The sequence below is a fragment of the Cebus imitator genome, unplaced genomic scaffold, assembly GCF_001604975.1.
Source record: "Cebus imitator isolate Cc_AM_T3 unplaced genomic scaffold, Cebus_imitator-1.0 Scaffold181, whole genome shotgun sequence".
Lineage (NCBI taxonomy): Eukaryota > Metazoa > Chordata > Mammalia > Primates > Cebidae > Cebus > Cebus imitator.
This window is the reverse complement of record NW_016107496.1, coordinates 138,331-145,957: the sequence shown is the minus strand read 5'-3', so window position 1 is coordinate 145,957 and position 7,627 is coordinate 138,331. Positions and strand designations below refer to the sequence as shown.

The following is a 7,627-nucleotide window of genomic DNA, read 5'->3' as shown; positions in this document are numbered from 1 at the left end:
ACAGGGGTCTTACGATGTTGCCCAGGCTGGTCTTGAACACATGGGCTCAAGCAGTCCTCCTGTTGGTTTCCCAAAACTTTGGTTTCCCAAAGTGCTGGGATTAGGCGTGGGACACTGTGCTTAGCCCAAAAGTAAAGTAGAATGAGGCTGGGCGCAGTGGCTCACGCCTGTAATCCCAGCACTTTGGGAGGCCAAGGCAGGCAGATTTCCTGAGATCAGGAGTTCGAGACCTGCCTGGCCAACATAGTGAAACCCCATCTCTAGTTAAAAAACAAAAAACAAAAAAAACAAAAAAAAAAAACAGGTTTGGTGGCACCTGTAATTCCAGCTACTCAGGAGGCTGAGGCAGGAGAATCGCTTGAACCCAGGAGGCAGTGGTTACAGTGGGCCGAGATTGCACCATTGCATCCAGTCCCGGCAACAGTGCAAGACTCTGTCTCAAAAAAGAAAAAAGTAGAATGAAACAAAATCAAATAGGACAGATGAAAAAAGAATTAACCACACATCATGGGTTGTCGTGTAAATTTCACCTTCTGAAGCTTCTGCAACACTGAAGGTCAGCCAGAACACACAGGTGGAACTGGGCCAGCTGTTATGACTCCCAAATACCCACGTGAGGTGGTCAACAGCCACCGCTCCAATTGCCCCCGGCCCCAGCTGCTGTTCTTACCTTGGACTCTTTCACAACCCATAAGCGGCACACCCAGGCGCCACCACCCCGGCTCCGGCACAGGGCAGCACCTGCTCAGCCTGTGTGGATTTAATTCCCAGGGTATTTTAGGTCAAAATGTTACCTGTGTTTCTTATCATGGGTCAGAATAAAAACAGCCCAAAAGCTGCTATTTTAAGGTTTGTGGGGGCAGTTGGAGGCTGGGGGAGTTTCTGGGGGCTCACACTGAGCCAGGTTCTGTCCTTAGATGGGATGTTGCTATTGAGAGGCTGGGGTGATGAGGACCATCAGGAGACATTTGGCCCACACCCTAGCCTGGCCACGGAGGAGATGGGGCACAAGGGGTCTCATCTCCTACCTGTCACGTGGGCCTGGTCACTCAGCAGATGGCTCAGTGATGCGGAGAAGGCCAGCTTGCTGCCTGCCTGCCATGTGATGTTTCCTATAAAGATGATGGGGCTGCCCCATCACCAGTTTCACCTCCAGCTGTGCCTGGAGCCGCTTGACCTCACCACCCATGGGTGGCTGCAGGTCACTCCAGCCCTGAAAAGGCCTTGGTGTCACCTGGGAGGATAGGCTTAGCCAGCAAGCCCAGCCATGACCACACAAGCTGGGGCCGGAGACAGCTATTCCTTCCACAGGTTTTGTTTTTTCTTGAGATAGAGTCTCACTCTGTCATCCAGGCTGGAGTACAGCGGCGGGATCCTGGTTCACTGGAACCTCTGCCTCCCAGGTTCAAGTGATTCTCCTGCCTCAGCCTCCCTAGTAGCTGGGATTACAGGTACACATGACCATGCCCAGCTAATTTTTTCTATTTTTAGCAGAGATGGGGTTTCACTGTGTTGGCCAGGCTGGTCTCAAGCTCCTGAGCCCAAGTGATCCACCCGCCTTGGCCTCCCAAAGTGCTGAGATTACAGGCGTGAGCCACTGTGCCCGGCCCTTCCCCAACTTTTTAAACTCCAGATTTCTCAAAATTAGAAACCTGTGTTACAAACTCAGAAGTAAATACAAAGGACTCCTCTTCTCTCCTCGACAATCCCCTCATTGGATCCATCAGGAATTCGGTCAACCGTCGCTATGGAATCCGTCTAGAATCAACCTCTTCTGCCACCTCCGCTGTGCACCAGCTCCAGCGCTGGTCATGCACCACAGCATCCTCCTGGCTCTCACCTCGCTGCTGGTAACTGATCTCCACGTGGTGACCAGACGTGTCGAATGATGGCACACTAGCGTTTCTTACAGCACAATCCAAAGTCCTTGAGAAGGCCAGTGAAGCCAGAACTTTGTTGGTCACTGGTGCAGACACTGACAGGTGGGCCACAGGGAAGCTCACTACACTCCAAGGCCCCACATGGGAGATCCTCTAGAAAAGCCACGAGCAACTGCAAATATCATCTTTGGTGGCCCTGCCAACCTGCAGATCCACCCCACACACCCTCTGATGGCCACTAGCTGGTCAGTTCACCCAAAAGATGTCAAAACAACACTTGCTATTACCAGACCGTCACTACTTAATGCTGTCTTTTCCTGATCCCCACAGGTGTATGCAGATGTGTGTGTACGAATGTATGTGCATGTGTGTACAGATGTATTTGTACATGGATGTATGTGCATACAGAATGTGTGTGTAGATACATAGGTACGTGTGTATGAACGTGTGGATATGGATGTGTACATGGATGTGTCTATATGTAGACGTGTGTATACAGATGTGTGTAAAGATGTGTCTATAAGGATGTGTATATGGATGTATGTGTACAGCTATGTCTACATGTGGATGTAGATGCTTGCAGTGTTTCCTGCTGACAGGCACATCCTAACGACAGCTTTCTCCAGTCTGTGTCAGAGGCTGTGTGGTGGTGTCAGAGCTTCCTCTGTGAACAGGGTGAGCACAGAATTTCTCACCCAAACCACAACACTTTGCAGTTAAAGAGAACACTAGTTATAAATGCGTCAGGTCAGCAGGTGTAAGCTGGGGCTCTCCAGGCAACCCAGGAACCAACCCCCACACACCGGGGTAGGGGGTGCCAAACAGAACACTTCCCACACCAACCTTAAATCCCATAAACTTTGAGACAAGTTGAACCCAAGCTCTGGCACTTAGTATTCATGAGCTCATCAGCCTCAGTATCCTCAACTCTTATGGGGTTACAGAGAGGACTTGAAGGGACGTCATGTCTGCTGGAACAGGCTTCAGAAAGTTCCAGAGTACCAACTATTACTGTAATTGTGATGAGTCTGCAGTGAATGGAATTAGAATTTCTCCAAAAGCAAACATTTCCAGGCTGCAGACAGCTCTGTAGGGAGCGGCAGGAAGGTCCGAGGGGAGGTATAGGCAATTCGTGCTTGCACATTTAGCAAACAACGAGAAGTTCAGGGGCCCCTGGGAGTTCCAGAAAGGAGGCATAAGTCTCAGCCATCAGGCAGGTGGGGCTTTAGGAGAAAGACGGCTCTCCCCTGACATGGGTCTTCTCCCCACCCAGGCTGACAGCACAGGTGGAAGTGGGGAGAGTATTTATGCAGCAAGTCATCCAGCCCTGGCTTCAGACGCTCCACTCCAGGCCTCTCTGAGAAGACACTGGAAACTCAGGCAGAATCGGGAGATCCACTGCTGAACTCGCCCAGGAGTCATGCCTGGTGGGATCAAGTCTAAAGCTGCTATTTGTACCCTGGGTGGAGTGCAGTGGCACGATCTTGACTCACTGCAACCTCCACCTCCCACATTCAAGCAATTCGCCTGCCTCAGCCTCCCGAGAAGCTGGGACTATAGGCATGCACCACCACGCCCAGCTAAATGTTGTATTTTTAGTAGAGACAGGGTTTCGCCATCTTGGCCAGCCTGGTCCCAAATTCCTGACTTCAAGTGATCCTCCCTCCTTGGCCTCCCAACATTTGTATACTTTTTGAAGTCACCTGTCTGCTTGAAAAGGGGATAGAAGTTTTAAATCTTCTCCGCAGAATGGAGGAGACAGACACGAAACTTCAACACAATGACAAGGGCTTCAAGTGACTCACTAACTTCCATCCAGGTAGCCTTGGTTAAGAACCCTTGAAAAGCACCTAGTAAGATGAAAATGAGCCTGGGCAACATAGTAAGACCCATCTCCACAAAAAAGAAAAGAAAAGAAAAAAATAGAAAAGCATGGTGGCACAGGCCTTAGCCCCAGCTACTTGGGAGGCTGAGGCAAGAAGATCACTTGAGCCCTGGGGTTCAAGTTTGCAGGGACCTAGGATCATGCCACTGTACAGAAGACCTTGTAAAAGAAAGAGAAAAGTGAGGGAGAGAGAGAAGAGGGTGTGGGAAGAGAGGGGGAAAAGACATGGGGGAAAGTGAGGGAAGGAGGTAGGAAGAGGAAAAGAGCTGGAATGGAGGGAGGGAGAGAAAGGAAAGGAAAAAAAAGAAAGGAAGAAAAGAAAATAAATGAGAAAAAACATAAACCTTGTGGCCAAGGAATTCCACTATTAAGAATTTACTCTGCAGAGAGAATGGTGTTCCCAGCAGAATATTTGTAAGAGAAGGAACCTGGGAAAAACTCTGGAGCCATTTGTTATAAAACTAGCTGAATATATTCCATTCCACGGACTATGACATGGCCATCTGCACTACACAGGAGACGCTGGGCTAAAGTGGACATATTAACTCCATGTGCTGACTGTGTGCATAGATCATCTCGGAATGGAATCACCAAAACAACCCTAAAGTGGTTGGCTTTCAGGAGGGGTGGGAGAGCGGCTTTAAGGCTGCACCAGCACCAACCAATAGAACGTTCTGCAATGAGGACCATGTTTCAGGGCCACCTGCAGCTGTGGAGCATCTGAATGTGGCCCATGCAGCCAAAGAACCAAATCTTTCATTTTCTTTAACGTTAATTCATTTAGATTTTTTTTGAGATGGAGTTTTGCTCTGTTGCCCAGGCTGGAGTGAGGTTGCATGATCTTGGCTCACTGCAAACTCTGCCCCCCAGGTTCAAGCAATTCTCCTGCCTCAGCTTCCCAAGTAGGTGGGATTACAGGAGCCCACCACCACATCTGGCTACTTCTTGTGTTTTTAGTGGAGATGGGGTTTCACCATGTTGGTCAGGCTGGTCTCAAACTCCTGACCTCAGATGAGCCACCTGACTCAGCCTCCCAAAGTGCTGGATTATAGGCATGAGCCACCATACCCAGCCTCACTTAGATTTCATTAAACACATATGCCACTGGCTGCCATGTGGGAGACTCAGTTCTATACCCTTTCATAGTTTTTGAACTTTGAATCATTTAAATGCATCACCTATTTTTTAAATTGTAGAACAGAATAGAATTTAGATAATTAATCTAAATGAAATCTACAATAGAATTTAAATTGTACCAGTGCATACCGATATGTAAAAAGATTGCCGAGGAGTGTGTGTGTGCGTGTATATATGTATGTATATTTCCTTTTTTTTTTTTTTGAGTCGGAGTCTCACTCTGCTACCCAGTCTGGAGTACAGTAGTACGAACTTGGCTCACTGCAACCTCCACCTCCAGGGTTCAAGTGATTCTCCTGCCTCAGCTTCCCGAGTCACTGGGATTACAGGCGCACACCACCACGCCCAGCTCATTTTTGTACTTTTAGTACAAAAGGAGTACTTTTAGTACAAAAAAGAGAAGGCATTACACTATGTTGGCCAGGCTGGTCTTGAACTCCTGACTTTAAGTGATCCACCTGCCTCAGCTTCCCAAAGTGCTGAGGATTACAGGCATGAGCCACCACGCCCAGCTGCAAAGGTGTATTTTTTAGTAAAAAGAGCAAGCTACAAACAAAAAACAGGGACTAGCTGGGCATGGTGGCTCATGCCTGTAATCCTAGCACTTTGGGAGGCTGAGCTGGGAAGATCGCTGGAGCCCAGGAGGCTGAGGCTGCAGTGAGCCATGTTTGCACCACTGCCCTCCAGCCTGAGTGACAGAGCAAGATCCTGCCTCAAGAAAAAATTAAAATTAAAATTAAACCAAAACCTAACCATGACGATTGGGTTTTCATGCTATTGTATGACATATGCCTTTCTCAAAACTTGTTACGACATCATCACATCACCCATCTGATGCGAAAAAGAAAAAATAGAACCCAGAAACCCAAACCAAAAATAATTGCAAATCTATCATGTTATATGTTGGACTGTATCTCCCTGAAAGACGCTGAAGCCCTACGCCTCAGGATCTGTGGATGTGACCTTATTTGGAAATAGGTTCTTCACATGTGATCAAGCTAAGCTGAGGTGATGAGGGTGAACCCTAATCCTATATGCCTGGTGTCCTTATAAAAAGGGGATGTGTGGACACAGACACCTACAAAGGGAAGACGATGTCAAGACAGAGACAGAAGACCACCTACAAGCCAAGGAACTCTGGAGGCTACGAGAATCCAGGAGTAAGATGTGGGACAGATCCTCCCTTAACAGCCTTCACAGGAAAAACAAACAAACAAAAACCCCTTGACTTCAGACTCCTGACCTCCAGAACTGTGAGAATAAATCTCTGTGGTTTATTCTGAAGCCACACACTTTAGGGTACTTTGTTAAGGCAGTGCTGGGAAATGAATGCAGATTTCTTGGGGCATGCATCAACACTTTTGCAGGAAATGTGGGACGTGGCATGCTTGAACTTACCATTCATACCTTTCTCTACTCTGAATTCTTTTTTTGAGAGACAGTCTCACTCTGTCACTCAGGCTGGAGTGCAGTGGCACAAGCATGGCTCATTGCAGCCTCCACCTCCCGGGCTCCAGCGATCCTCTTGCCTCTGCCTCCTGAGTAGCTGAGACTACAGGCACATGCCACTGTGCCTGGCTAATTTAAAAACAAAAATGTTTTGTAGAGATGAGGTCTTGCCATGTTGCCCAGGTTTACCTGGAACTTCTAGCCTCAAGTGATCCTCCCACCTTGGCCTCCCAAAGTTCTGTGATTACAGGTATAAGCCCGTGTAACTGGCTTGCTGGATTTTTGTGTGTGTGTGTTTTTTTTTTAAGACAGAATCTTGTTCTATCGCCCAGGCTGGAGTGTGGGGACATGATCTCAGCTCACTGCAACCTCCACCTCCTGGGTTCAAGCAATTCTTCTGCCTCAGCCTCCTGACTAGCTTGGATTATAGGCACCTACTACCACACCCAGGTGATTTTTGTGTTTTTATTAGACACGGGGTTTCACCATCTGGCCAGGCTTGTCTTGAACTCCTGAATTCAGGTGATCCACCCACTTCGGCCTCCCAAAATGTTGCAATCTTGGCTCACTGCAACCTCTGCTCCTGGGTTCAAGCAATTCTCCTGCCTCAGTCTCCCAAGTAGCTGGGATTACAGGCACCTGCCACCATCCCCTGGCTAGTTTTTGTACTTTTAGTAGAGATGGGGTTTCACCATGTTAGCCAGGCTGGTTTGGAAGTCCTGACCTCAAGTGATCCACCTGCCTCAGCCTCCCAAAGTTCTGGGATGACAGGTGTGAGCCACTGTGCCTGGTCTACTTCTATTATTACATTGTATATATAATAAAATACTTTCACAACTCACCATAACAGAGAATCAGCGGGAGCCCTGAGCTTGTTTTCCTGAAACTAGGTGGTCCCTTCCAGCAGGGACAGGAGACAGCGATAGATCATCAGGCATTAGAGTCTCATGAGGAGCATGCAGCCCAGCTCCCTTGCATGTGCTGTTTACAGTGGGGTTTGCACTTCTATGAGAATCTAACCCTGCCACCGATCTGACAGGAGGTGGAGCTCAAGCGGTGATGCCAACAATAAGGAGTGGCTGTGAACACAGATGAAGCCTCCCTTGCCCACCCGCCGCTCACCTGCTGTGCTGCCTGCCCAGTTCCTAACAGGTGAGCCGGGCATGGTGCCTCACGCCTGTAATCCCTGCACTTTGGGAGACTGAGGCAGGTGGATCACCTGAGGTCAGGAGTTCGAGACCAACCTGACCAACGTGGAGACACCCTGTCTCTACTA

General features: G+C 48.6%; 2 pseudogenes; one reads left to right on the top strand and one right to left on the bottom strand.

Annotated features, from left to right (window-relative positions):
- The window catches only part of LOC108316014, an 82,143-nt pseudogene that overhangs the window by 40,386 nt on the left and 34,130 nt on the right, over positions 1-7,627 (bottom strand).
- LOC119473765 lies at positions 5,642-5,739 on the top strand (annotated as a pseudogene).